The sequence below is a fragment of the Quercus robur genome, chromosome 7 (genome assembly GCF_932294415.1).
Source record: "Quercus robur chromosome 7, dhQueRobu3.1, whole genome shotgun sequence".
NCBI classification, from domain to species: Eukaryota; Viridiplantae; Streptophyta; class Magnoliopsida; order Fagales; family Fagaceae; genus Quercus; species Quercus robur.
The window spans coordinates 26,705,470-26,720,029 of record NC_065540.1 but is presented as its reverse complement, the minus strand read 5'-3'; the positions used below and the strand labels follow the sequence as shown (position 1 = coordinate 26,720,029).

The 14,560-nt window shown below is 36.0% G+C and overlaps 1 pseudogene; it reads right to left on the bottom strand.

The window, feature by feature from the left end:
• LOC126692970 (ubiquitin C-terminal hydrolase 13-like) overlaps positions 1 to 14,304 on the bottom strand; it is a 38,432-nt pseudogene extending 24,128 nt beyond the window's left edge.
• Between the last annotated feature and the right edge of the window lie 256 nt (positions 14,305 to 14,560).

The window sequence follows — 14,560 nt, the reverse complement described above, 5'->3', positions numbered from 1 at the left end:
TCTCATAGCAAACTTGCCCCTCTCAAAAATCCTTAATAAGAAAAAACGACCCCCTTCCTCTACAACTAATTGAAAAGATTTAGACTCAATGAGAAAGCTACGAACCCCCCCCATGGTTGCTAACTGGAGTATGCTCTACAGGAAACTTTGGTCATCATGATGGTGTTATCTGGATGGTTGTTCCTCATTTTTTGATGTGGTGCATTTGGCGAGAGAGAAACACCTGGTGTTTTGAAGATTCTGAAAGGAGTATAGCGGTATAGCTGATTTAAAACTGTTCTTTTTTAAAACTCTATTGGATTGGATGTCTATCATAGGAAGTCATTCTATTTTTTGGGTCTATGATTTGATGGATGCTTGTAATTTATGTATTTAATTGTTTTGGTCTCGTGCTGTATACTTCTTGTATACTTGGGTGACTCCTTAAGACTAAATAAAATTTCTTTACTTATCAAAAAAAAAGAAGTATCAGAATGTGGGGAGATCGATTTTATAGTGCCTTCACTTTGAGGTGGGCTCTGGTAGTCGAATCCAATTCTAGCACAATTTTTGGTGTGGGGATCAACCTTTGAAGATGAGATTTCCAATGCTATTTGAAACTGCATTCGATAAGGATGCTTCTATGGAATGTTTGTTAGAGATATAGGAGGTGGGGGGAGGGGGAGGGGGTGGTGGTGGTGTGGAGGAATTGGAGTGTGGGATTCATGAGAAATTTTAATGATTGGGAGATTGATAGGGTGGCTTCATTCCTCCATTTGCTAGAATATGATATTCCCAGTAGGGAGGGGGAAGATCAGATGAGATGGAAACTAAGAAGCAGTGGGCAATTTTCTGTTAGATCTTTTTACAAGACCTTGTGGGGTTCATCTTCTATGTCTTTTCCTTGGAAAGCTGCATGGAGGGTTAAGGCTCTTTGTGGAGTTTCTTTTTTGTGTGGACAGCAGTTTTGGGAAAAATTCTTACTTGTGATAATCTTATGAAGAGGGGTTATACAATGGTGAGTTGGTATTGCATGTGTCAATGCAATGGGGAGGCTGTGGACCACCTTTTAATACAGTGCAGTGTGGCTTAAGGTTTATGGTGTTATGTTTTTTGGATGTTTAGGATTCGGTGGGTATTACTGGAGAAGATTCATGATTTATTAAGTGGATGGTGGATTGAAGGCTCTAATAGTTTTTTTTTTTTTTTTTTTTTTTTTTGGTGATAGTCAATAAGATTAATATTATTAATGAAAAAAGGAAAGAAAAAAAAATACATGGTGTTCATGATGATGAACACAAGAAAACAAAAATAGACAACAAAGAAAAAGAAATCAAGAGGCTATTCTAAGAGAAAACATAAACTCTGAAAGAGAGGAACAATCTGTAAAACCCCAGCACCAAGACCAATCAAAAAGACTACGCTAGCACAGATCTACTACCTCTACCAATGTCTTCTCAGTGTCCTCAAAGGAACAACAATTTCATTCCATCCAACACAATCCACATCAAACCACCTAGAATCAAATTCCAGGGGAAGGCTCTAATAGTTGGTTAGCTGTTTGGAACCTTGTACCCTTATGTGTGCTATGGACTATCTAGCGGTAAAGAAATGGATGTACTTTTGAAGATGTGGAGTGCAAAGCAACTCAATTGCTAGCATCTTTCATTAGTTCTCTTTATGAGTGGACTTTTGCTTTGGGTCTCACAAATTGTACTTTGGTTCAAAATTTCATAGAGTCAATTCATATGTAAATATTCTTCAATTGTAATTCTTTAGGCTAATTCATGTTTTTTTAATGAAGAAATCTCTTCTCAATAAAATTATTCTTACCAATAAAAATAAAAAAAGTATGGTGAGTAGTTTTTTCCACTTGGTTTTCTTTTTAAATTAAATGACATGATGTGGCCCAGAAGACATGTGTGGCTTGAGGATTATGAACCAGAATATGATTTTGTCAGTGATACCAACTACAGTACAGAAGCCAAGTTAATTTTCATGTGAATATAGTGGTGAACTAATATTCAAGTATGCACATCCAGAAGAAACTGTAGGAACTGAAATGCCCCAGAAAGGGGGGGGGGGGGGGGGGGGGGGGGGGGGGGGTGAAGGATACCCTTGTTTTCTTTCTTTCTATTTTGTGCATTTGGACACCTAAGTTTCTTTGTGCAAAACTACTCATGAAAACAAAATTGCAAAGCGTAAACAGGAATCAAACGAATATACCATGAAAGTTAAAATAATTTGAATCCCACTCTACTACTCACCTTTACCATGGTATCCCGCATAAACCTTTTTAGCTGAAGTTGAAGGACAGGCGGAAAATCAATGAACAAAACATTTTTTCCTAGCATCCTGAAAGGTCAAAAAGTTGGAAACATTCTTTAAAAACAATCCTCTAGGATTTGTCATTCAGGCAAACACATCTATGGATTAGGTGATCCAATTCAAGAAGAACAAATGCTAGCTACATGTAGAGAAATCCAAAAGAAGGATATGAATACAGACTATACAGTAGAGGTAAAATGCAAGAAAAAGCAAATGTGTTAAAACATAAATTCACAAGGAAACAACAATATGTCAGAGGAATTAACCTGTAAACCATACTGCTCAGCATGATACTTATTATCACCTTCAAGATGTTCCACTTCCACATACTTGTCAAAAGAGGCATAAACATCCCGACAACCTTTGACATCAAGCTGAAGATCTACAATTAATATGTGAAAAAGTTCCATAAGGCCAATAAATCCATCTATGATAATATGGTACTTTGCTGTAACCCCAAATATGTACCATAAAATGATTCTTTTCTTGTTGACTTATAGTCCACATTGATGCATTCAATATAATTCATATGGTGCCCTTCAAATAACTGCTGTATTGTACCCTCCACAACAGTTCCCTGGGTTAACAAAACAATTTCCAATTCAAATAACCACCAAAGCGAACATATAAGAAAAAGTGCAGTAGTTCAATACCATGGAACCTCTGTATACCTTCATTTTATCTTCCAGCTTTTCAGAAAGAACCCTATTAAGTTCTTGCACATCATGCTGCATAAATGAATCATATGTGTCCCATCCAAAAGACTTTGTCAGCTCTTTTGTTGCTACACTAGTGTCGCTGCATTGGAGCTTGTAAAATAAACTCTGCAAAGCCAGAGGGATGCTCCCCGTTGGCATATCATTCTCGGTGGTTGGCATATGATACACATTCTGAAATTAAAATTTATAGATTTATATTAAATATGAAGTATCATTGTGAAATAACAGCAATAAGACAAGTTACGAAGACCAAGTATGCTAACCTTTCTGAAGTAAGGTATATGATACAAAGTCTGAAGAAGAGAATTCATGTAGCATGTAGCTCCCTGGTTTTTAAGTCCAACAAAACCAGTCTCCTGCTTCGAGTCATGTGACCAATAATCAACAACTCTACGTACAGCAACATCAGCTTGAACTATGCATGTGTCGTTCACAAGATAACCTCTACCAGGGTCATAAAGTTCACCAAGAGGCATGAATGAAGTGAAACCCCAATCACTCTCACGTGCATTGAACTGGTGTTGTGTTTCTGCAAGATGCAAAAGGAGGGTAACTATCACCATGGATAAAATTTGAAATAAAAAGCGCAACCCTACCCTAGGAGAGGGCCATCAAAACCTAGGTAAATTCATCACACGCAAAATAATCATTATTTTTTGTCCTTGGCATCCTAAATGTCTTGGTATTACATTCAACGTATTTGTCATGCACAAACCTTGTCACCATGCCATGATCTCAGCGTTAGTTACAATATAACAATATCTGTTTTTTTTCAGTTAATTATAGGTTTGCTAATTAGCTAAACTGAAATTAGTTAAGTAACCCACCAAGTCACTGTCTCTACGGTGCTTTACTTCTTTTATAATTATAGAAATCATATATACATACATACATATATATATATATATATAGAGAGAGAGAGAGAGAGAGAGAACAAGTACATACACCATATATACATACTTCACCTAGAAATTAGAATCTTTTAAGTAAAAAGCATTACATTGAAGGCTTACAAGTGCTTTTATCCAATCATTAGATCTTAAAAATAAAGACTTGGCTAAATTCTGGTTGAATTCAACACATTTTAAATTTTGAACACTTGATTATTAGGCTCTTGCAAAAAAAGTAAAACAAAGCAGACAGCACCAAATCTTGCAACTAACCTCTAAGACGAAACCTTCCTTGCTCAATATAGACACTTTTATCCACAGAAATGTCTCAAATTTAAATTTCCACGCAATAAATAGAAGATACAAAAAGAAAAGATAGAATACTGCTAAATAAAAATCAAATTACATGTGTAGCAAGAAACACAGAGAAGAAGCTAAAACTAGATCCTCAATCAAAAAGTCAGCCAAGACCATCAAGGTGCAAGCCTGTCTTGCCTTTCCTATAACAAATTGTTGGTGAACCAATCCTACACTATCAAGCTCATCTTAGTGCCATCAAAATTCAACCACTCTCAAAAACTATCAGCACCATCCATTCTACAAAATAAATCACCATTGCATTTAACCCAATCACCCATCCCCCATTTAGATCTTTCTGACAAAATTAAGTATCGATGTGGATGGGGATTTTCCAGATTAGGGATCCAGCTAGCATGAGAATATGTTATTCTATTTCATTTAATTTTCTTTTTAACAACCCGACTTAAATAATGTTGAGCCAAGTTTATTGCACCTCCTCCCCCTTTTTTTTTTGATAAGTAATATAACTTCATTGAAAGTCGGCTGGGCACATTAAGTATCAGTGTGGATGGGGATTTATCAGATTAGGGATCCAGCTAGCATGAGAATATGTTATTCTATTTCATTTAATTTTCTTTTTAACAACCCGATGTAAATAATGTCTGGCCAAGTTGCTCTTTGACCCTTGAAATATTGCACCTCCTCCCCCTTTATTTTTTGATAAGTAATATAACTTCATTGAAAGTCGGCTTGGCACATTAAGTATCAGTGTGGATGGGGATTTATCAGATTAGGGATCCAGCTAGCATGAGAATATGTTATTGTATTTCATTTAATTTTCTTTTTAACAACCCGATGTAAATAATGTCTGGCCAAGTTGCTCTTTGACCCTTGAAATATTGCACCTCCTCCCCCCCTTTTTTTTTGATAAGTAATATAACTTCATTGAAAGCCGGGAGAACCAAGTATGTGAAAGAAAACACCGATACTTTACATCCCAAAATATCTACCAATGCTTCTACATTCTGCGTTAACCACCAAGACCAATTCTGATTATCTTTAAAACCTAAAATAGCCTGAAATAACAAAAACACATTTCAAATGCCACATCATTTCTGGTTCAGCCCCTCAAAATATTAACATATCAACCATAGAGAGTAGATGTTAGGTCATAAACACAATATCATATGAATTCCTAGGTGTGAATCCCGAAATATAATCCCCGGTTGCCCTATCTCAGACCTCATAAACAGCGGAAAAAACCACTCAAACTAACATTCACTAGTACAGGAAAACAGAGTAAATATACCAAAAACAAACCCATCTCCCTCGCGCAGCACTGAAAACACACCATCACAACATATAGATGAGAAAATCCCAATTTAAATGATCATAAGCTTTTTCCAAATCTAGCTTACACAATACCCCTGACATGCCAATCCTCGGTCTACTATCCAAACTTAGGTCTATCTAAGCCAACCTGCCTCCTCTTCATCAATAGCTGAGAAATGTAACCCATCCAACAAACCTCTCAGCTTTTAACCACATATTTTTGAACCCAAAAGGACTCCTACCCTTCTGTATAAACCCGCACTCCAAGATAATAGGAAAATGATCAGAAAGCAAACATGCGAGTATTCATTGCACTTTCTGAGAGATATTATCCTCCAAAGATGGGGGAGAAGAGTAATTTATCCATTCTGGACCTTGACAGATTATTAGACAATGTGAAGCTGCCTCCCTCCATTGGAATATCCATGAACTTCAAAACTACTAGTGATGTGAATGCTCAAAATGAAGCCACCAAAGGGAAGAAGTTTTAAACTTTATATCAATTTATGGCAACTACTTTGAAGTCATCCCACCAAAACCAACCACTAACAACAAACTAGCCAGGGCTTTGTTTGAAGACAGTAATGATCTAAAGAAATAAAAATTGTGCGCACACATGCACACGCATGCACATATCCTTAAGGTCCATCTAGAGAGAGAGAAAGAGAGGTGTCAATTACTTAAACCAATGACAAAAGAATGCAGCATAAATTTATTTACACTACATATCGTTCAGAACCATCCAATTGTGCATGCAAGCGGACACACATCCTTAAGCTCCATCCACACACACACACAGGTGTTAATTAGTAAAATCAATGACATTATGAATGTCGCATAGATTCATTACTACATATCTTTTAAATCTATCCCTCCCAAAAAAAAAAAAAAAAAACAAAGAGCTACACCCACCAGTTTCCCCTAGTGGATGCACATTAAAGAAGACTGTCCACCTCTACTCTCAAAAATCTAATCAATCTCATCAGCTCCTAAATGTCCAGCACTCTCCTCCAATGAAGCTTCCACCAAGGCAACAACTCAGACAAGTCTGCCCTCAACCTAGTAGGCCAACAACCTTTACCATCAAAAGACTCGAATCAATGACAACAAACGGTCTACTATTGAACACATGAGAAAAATCTCGACATTCATAATTTTTTTTAAAGTAGAGAAATCCTCAATCTTTGCAATTTGAAAGTCAAATGCACCAACACCTTAATAAAATTATTATTTTGTTGCATTACTTCATTTCAAAGTTAATTTAGGATTTTGATATTGGGTTAGGGATATTTTTTGAGTGGGTCTTGTAGGCAATATTGGTGAGACCAAGTACACTAAAGAAGTGGACAAGAGGACACAATGCTTTTTCATTCGCAATTGGTAGAAAAGACAATAAACAAAGGCATGCAGATCAAATCACAGTTCATTGACATTGGAGCAATGCATCCTAAGCAGTTGGGCGGCATTGTTATACAAAATGTTGCAATTGGGTGAGGTTTTCTGTTTACCACCAATACACTTACATATTTGATGCATAAAGCCACACCAGTTCATGAACACTCACACCCACACAAAAACTTCCCTTTAGTATACGATGACCCATTTACAAGAGTGGATGCCCCAACCAACCACAGAAAATGAATTTGTACAATACCATCCTAAATCCTCTCCAAAATGTTCATCAAGGTTCAAAACAAGCATGCAAAGTACTTTTAAACTAGCACAGGATATGATAGTAAGATCAAAGAGGGACAAAAAACAGTAGTGTCCAACTTTATCAATTTACTAAACAAAAATCAATTTTCTATATGAGAACAGTGGAGAGAGTATACCTTTGCTAATTGAGTATTTATCATGGATTTGGTTGATAACAGACAAGCTGAACTGGTTATATCTACTCCAGCCATAAGGCAAAATCGTTGAATCTGCAACATCTAGATAAATAGACAAATGATCGACATTGTTCCCCTTTGGGAAGACTAGTATTCGCCTGCCAAGGGCAATTAAACGCAGATCACAACAATCAGTTAACAAACATAATCCATTGCAAGGGGTATGGATGTAATTACTGTAACAAATGGAGAGATCCAAATACCATTTGTAGCCTCCAACCAAAAAATCATCAGAGTAGAGCATCTTTGTATTGAGCCTTGAGAAATTATCAATTATCCAAGTGAACCTCGCAGATATTGGATCATCCATGGCCTGAGCTTCCACTGTGCTTGTGGTTTCTGCTTGAGCTACTAAAACAATTCACATTAAAAATCATAATCAAACACAAAGTTCCCATTCATACGCAAAGAAAAGTACAAAGCCAAAAGTAATTAAGATAATACATCTCAAATATTGTATTTTACAATAACTAGTGTTAGCTGAGCCTGTTACAAAGATTTAAATTTGATGCATGTGGAGTATTTGGATCAATTAAACAAAGGGTATACTTCAATCAAATTAATTAAAAAAAATAGAAAGTCAAACATAAACCCTTAAAATATCAACACCATCGGCCCAATTATTTCTGGAGAAAGCATGGGATAACCTAGAAATTATAATACAAGAATAAAATCCTCAATCTTGTAGCAGTTTGTACTCAACAAAAGGGACTAATAGCCAAAATAACTTAAATGATTACATTGCAAATATATAGTTCTCCGATTTCATCAGTTCACTTAGCAACTATAGTTGTTAGTATCAGACAATAAACACATATCAAACAATACATACTGAATATTTTGTACTTCTTCTTCTTGAAGACATTAAAATCATCAATTCCTCTTTTTTTCCTAAAAGTCTGGCAATATGTTTTTTAATATAATCCAGGAGCTTCAAACATGGTTTAACATCTTTATGAGTTAGTGCTGGGTAGTTTTCATTTGGATAACTCCAATATTCACTCGAGCAATAATTACACTTGAGCTTGAGGAGGCCTGAGTAGCATCTTATCTAGGTAACCCTTCTAATAGTGAGATTCAACATCGGAATCCTCATTTCATTCGGACTTTTCAAGATTGGGAACTGGAATCAGTTGCTTCTTTTTCTGAGATGGTCTTCTTTGCCAGGTAGGTACCGAGCCTTGTAAATCCCAAACAAAAAAAGGTTGCCGGAGGTTCATTTGTACTATAATACCCTTAGGGGTTCCATGGGTTTCCTTCCATGGAAGAGCATTTGGATAGCCAAGGTCCCACAAAAGGTGTCGTCACTCTTTGTGCAGGTCTAGGGAAAATCTTGAGTATCGATAACCTCCACGAAAGGCATTTGTTTATTGGTGTTATATGTGAAAAAGAAGCTTTGATCTATTAATCACCAGCTACTTCATTGTTCTTTGGCAACAAATATCTGGTCAATCTTTGCATTGTTTGGGCTAGTTTGGCTGATGCCTAAATCTGTGTGGAGCTTTTGAGGTGTTGGCAAAGACAATTTCATTGCCACATAACAGCTAAGCTGTGGCAAGCCATACCTCTATGCGTTATGTGAAATCTGATGAATGAAAGAAACAAGAGGGTATTTGGTGGAATTCGGTGTCCTACTTTTGTAACCAAAGATCAAATATTGCAGTCCTTGTATGATCGAATGTGTACCCTGCCTTCTATGGTGAAGGATCATACCACAACTTGTTTGCATGTTTCTAGGTTTTAATAGGCATGCTTTACCCTCTTTTTCTTTTTTTTAATACAGAATTGAAATTTATAAAAAATCATAAGAGTATAAAGGACGTATACAAATCAAAGAAAAAAATAGCAAACTAAAAATAAGAATAGAAAAGGAAACACACTAAACCAGCCATAATTTGTTATACTCTAATTTCACAGCCACTAAAGGAAAGGATCGAATTTTTCACTGCCTTTAACTTAGAGTAGAAAATAAGAAGTTGAATCGTATTATGATGTCTTGAGAGGTTCAATGCAAAGCATTGACGGATCTGGAATGCCTCATAGGGTCACTTTTTTCAAATGGAAAACAACCTTGGGTAAGATCTTCACTCTTTTTTTTTTATAGGTATTTTTTTTAACGAATACACAACCCCACCCATCAGAATTGCGTATCGAGTAATCTAGGAGAACTCCAAGTGAGGATCGAACCTAGGATGTCTAGGTCTACAGCTCATCTAAAGCCTCCAACCACTACAGGCCTTCGCTCTTTTTTTAGTTGGTAAATTACACACTCAGCCAATGAGTTTTGAACCCACAACCACACCCACCTCTTAACTCTTATAAGTAGAGGAGATGTGTCAATTGAGCTACGGCTCATTGGTGGTAAGATATTTACTATTGATAATTTGCAAAAACAACACATTATGATATTGGATTGGTGTTGTATGCGTAAGTCTAGGGGAGAGACAAGGATCATCCATGGCTACAAAGTTGTGGTCCTTTGCATTCGTATTATTTGTAGTTTCTTGAATTATGCCAAATACATTTGTGCAATTTGCTTTGGGGTGTTAGTCTATTAAAGCTTGAAAGGCTACTCCTTTACATATTTTGTGGACTATATCATGAGAAATGAAAAACGTGACTTATAAGAGGGGTGGTAAATCAACAAAAACCCATTTGTCCACCTTAACCCACCCACTTAAATGAGACCCAAAGCCACCCAATTATTAATTGGTTTAAATGAGTATTAACTCAATTAAACCCAATTAACATTAATGTTTATTGGGTTCTAATTCAGTACCTAATTAGACCCAAGTATCATTTCTACAAATCACCCAACTCTAAAATACCCCAAAACCACTAAAAATACCAAAATACCCCCTAAACCTAAAAATGACCAAAATACCCTTAAAACCTAGAAAAAGACCAAAATACCCCCCTAAACCTAAAAAATTACCAAAATACCCCCAAAACCTAAAAAATGACAGAATACACCCCAAAACCTGAAAATTACCAAAATATCACTGAAATCTAAAAAATGACCAAATACCCCCCCCCCCCCAAAACTAAAAATTGACAAAAATACCCCTAAACCTAAAAAATGACCAAAATACCCCATGAACCTAAAAAATTACCAAAATACCCCCTAAACCTAAAAATTGACCAAATTACCCCCTAAACCTAAAAATTGACCAAAATACCCCCTAAACCTAAAAAATTATCGAAATACCCCCAAAACCTAAAAATTAATCGAAATACCCCAGAAACCTAAAAAATGACCGAAATACCCATGAAACCTCAAGATGACCAAAATAACCCCTAAACCTAATAATGACCAAAATATCCACGAAACCTAAAAAATGACCAAAATACCCCGAAACCTATAAAATGACAGAAATGCCCCTTAAACCTGTAAGTCGATAAAAATACACCCTAAACCTAAAAAATTACAAAGATCCCCCCAAAACTAAAAAATGACCAAAATACACCATAAACATAAAATAAAAAAATAAAAAAAGACCATAATACCTCCTAAACCTAAAAAATTACTAAAATACCCCAGAAACCTAAAGAATGATTGAAATATCCCCAAAACTTAGAAAATTACCGAAATAGCCCCAAAATCTAAAAATTAACGAAACACCCCTAAAACCGAAAAAATTAGTGACATTCCCTCGAAACCTACAAAATAACTTAAACACTCTTAGAACCTTTAATTTAACAAAAATACCCTCGAAACATCCAAAATACCCCAAACCCCTATTTTGGTAATTTTAGAGGCTTCGGGTGCATTTTGTTCGTCTTATAGGATTAGTGGTATGTTGGTCATTTTAGATATTTTGAGGGGTATCTTGGTCGTTTTATAGGTTTAGAGCTATTTTGGTTGTTTTAGAGGTTTCAGGGTATTTTTGGTAATTTTAGAGGTTTCGGGTTGTTTGTGGCCATTTTAGAGGTTTTGGGTTTATTTGGGTCATTTTAAAGGTTTAGGGGTATTTTCGTCACTTTATAGGTTTAAGGTATTTTGGTCATTTGTTAGGTTTTCGGGGGTATTTTGGTCATTTTTTTAGATTCCGGGGGTATTTTGGTCATTTTTTTAGATTTCGGGGGTATTTTGGTCTTTTTTTTAGATTTCGGAGGTATTTTGGTCATTTTCAGGTTTTGGGGTTATTTTGTTCAATTTTTAGGTTTCGGGGTTATTTTGGTCATTTTTTAGGTTTTGGGAGTATTTTGGTCATTTTTAGGTTTCTAGGTTATTTTGGTCAATTTTAAGGCTACAGGGTTATTTTGGCCATTTTTTAGGTTTCGGGAGTATTTTGGTCATTTTTAGGTTTCAAGGTTATTTTGGTCAATTTTTAGGCTTCGGGGATATTTTGGCCATTTTTTAGATTTCGGGGGTATTTTGGTCATCTTTAGGATTCGGGGTTATTTTGGCTATTTTTTAGATTTCGGGGGTATTTTGGTCATTTTTAGGTTTCGGGGTTATTTTGGTCATTTTATAAATTTTGGGATTATTTTGGTCATTTTTTTAAGGTTTTGGGAGTATTTTAGTCATTTTTTTCAAGTTTAGGTGGTATTTTGGTTTATTTTTAGGTTTTGGGGATATTTTGGTCATTTTTTAGGTCTCAGGGGGTATTCTAGTTATTTTTAAAGTTTCAGGAGTATTTCGGACATTTTTTAAGTTTGGGGGTATTTTGGTAATTTTCAGTGATTTTTGGGCATATTTGGTCTTTTTTTAGATTTGGGGTATTTTGGTAATTTTAGAAGATTTTAGGAGTACTTTAATCATTTTCAAGTTTTAGTAGCATTTTGCTAATTTTGATTATTAGGTACTTGGGTGGGTTGGGTTGGGTTTGGGTTAGAAGTAATTAGTTAAATGGGCAAATGGGTTTTATGTACCCAACACAATTATACCCACCCCAAATCCACCCATTTGACACCCCTTACAACCATGTGGCATGCCATATTAATGTCATCAAATAATCCACGTTACGATTATTTATGCTATTTATGCTCTGTTTGTTTTAACGTAAAATATTTTCAGAAAATTCGCCCCGATACTCCATCAGACCTCACTCCTCAATCCTTCTCACACTCTCTCCCTTCTCACTCTCAAGTTCTCCCTCTCCACTCTCAAGTTCTCCCTGCAAACCAGAGCCACCAAGCTACTCTCAATTTTGTTGGCGCCACTGACCTCTGTCATCATCACCTGACTCGCCTCCACCCACCGAGTTTGGTTCAACCACTCAAACCCACCAATTCTTTTTTCGATTTGACCATACACCAGCTCTAACTCCACCAATTCTTTTACCACCATCACACCAGCTCTACCTCTACCTTCATCAACTCACCCACTGGTTCTCAGATCTAGTTTTTTTTTTTTTTTTACCACTATATGGGTTTATTGATTTGGGCTTTTTGGCTGGTTTTATGGGTTGTGGTGGGTGGCTGCGTTTTTGGGTGGCTGGGATGTTTGTAGGTCTGTTGATGGCTGAGTTTTTGGGTGGCTGGAATGGTTTGTGGACCATGGTGGGGACTGGGTTTGTGGGTTATGGTGGGTGGTTGGCCGGCTTTGGCCTCTCTTTTTTTGTTTTTCCTTCTCCAATTTGTGGATTTGAGTGGTCAGTGGAGTGTCGGGGTGGTGGTGGTGGGTGGGTTTGTGCAGATCTTGTGGTGGTTTGGGTGGTAGGTGGAGTGGTGGTGGTTTGGTTTTGTGAGATTGTTTTCTTTTAGCTAAAACCATAGAAAGTCTTTATTTAACTGAATGAAGAAATTACATGTAAAGCTAGTAACTAACGCTAGTGTAGGGGGACACCAACTACATGCAGTGGTGTCCCCAGAGAAAGCACCGAAATACAATGGAAAACCCAACCCCAGAAACATTATACTCAGCCCGTTCAAACCTGTGTAGCCATTAGTTGTTGATATTCCTCCAAAAAAACCACTGACACCCTCCAGGATTGTCTTTGGGAGGACCTGGACTTACTCAATATTGTTTTGTGATACCGTTAAAATTCTTTTAATATATGCATTTTTTTTGCATTTTCAAGAATATAAACCAAACACGGTGAAATGAAAATGAAAATATATTTTTTCAGTAAAATATTTTACCTCTACAAATATTTTACGTCGAAACAATCGGAGCATTAATGGATTGGATGAGGATTCCATAATTTTATTGAATTTTGATGTCAATAGCTTAGGATTAGTTGGTTACACATCCAGCACAATCTAACTTGTCTTTTAATCAATAAATTCATTGTATTCATCGAAAAGACGAAAACTATAAAAGACGACGATAACGATAACATTGATTTGGATTATTGAAAATAAACAACATATAGCGAATACATTTTTCAATCAAAATTCGACTCAATTAGATTAATTCAATATGTCACACTATCCCCTTTTATATACTTTAAAAATCAAAAATCGCGTTTAACTTATCGAACCTTCCATGGGCTGAGGGCCTTCGAGCAAGTCGGTGTTCGGAACTAACATCTCATCATCCTCCTGTTGCGGCTGCGGCTGAGGCTGAGGCTACTGTTGCTGCCAAAAAAAAAAAAAAAAAAGCAAACAACAAAAGAATTCAATATCAAGTACTCGGATCCGGAGCTCCGAAAGAGAGAGTTGTGACTTTATGGATCAAAATTGAATTGAATTGAAAAGATTATGTATAGAGGGAGAGTTGTGGATTTGGGAATTACATCTAACGGTGGAGGAGTCATCAGAGTCATGAGTGGTGGTCGATCGATGAATCAGAGACTGAAAAAGAGAGAAAGAAGAGCCTGCAACAAGTTAAGTAAAAGAAAAGAAAGAGAAAGATGGAATGGGGATGAACAAAGTAAAGGCCGACTGACACTGGGTTTAGTTCGAGACCAAAAAGTAAAAGATGACACTTTCGGAATTTAATATAAAAATAAAAAAAAATAAAAATAAAAAGCCACTAACGGAGGATTTTTTTTTTTTTTTTCCTGGATTAAAATATAAAACTCACCCACTCTTTTTTTTTTCGATTTCATTTCGGTTTTTTAATTTTACTTTCCTTTATTTCAGTCTTCTAAATTTCATATTTATTCAATTAAAAAAATTTCATTAATTTTTGTTAAAAATTTTTTAAAAAAAAATCTAAAATGCATTTTTC